We start from the raw sequence: 359 nt of genomic DNA, 5'->3' as shown, positions 1-359 counted from the left end.
TTACTCCGTGTATTGTAGACGGGCCTTTACAGGACACGGGTCACCAATCACTAAATTTCTTTCCATGCATTGTCTTACAATTTGGTATTTCTATAATCTTTTAAATATTTATCATACAGATAAAGACGACTTCGTATAAGATCGATTAAAAGTTCGTCGCCGAATTTTTCATTATTGCTCGCTTGAGTGTTATTGATGTCCTGTATGTCGTACGATGTATTATCCGTATTAAGGTAACTATTAGTACAATAAATGGAATGATCCATTTTCTCATAATCAAACTAATTGAGTCGACAGATCGTGAAAAGAGGTTATAGCGGAGAAGAAGAACAGAATGTAAAATCTGAATGCTGATTGGT

Source organism: Trachymyrmex cornetzi, unplaced genomic scaffold (genome assembly GCF_001594075.2).
Source record: "Trachymyrmex cornetzi isolate Tcor2-1 unplaced genomic scaffold, Tcor1.1 scaffold326, whole genome shotgun sequence".
Classification (NCBI taxonomy): Eukaryota; Metazoa; Arthropoda; class Insecta; order Hymenoptera; family Formicidae; genus Trachymyrmex; species Trachymyrmex cornetzi.
The sequence above is the reverse complement of the archived record's forward strand: the minus strand, read 5'-3'. Positions refer to the sequence as shown.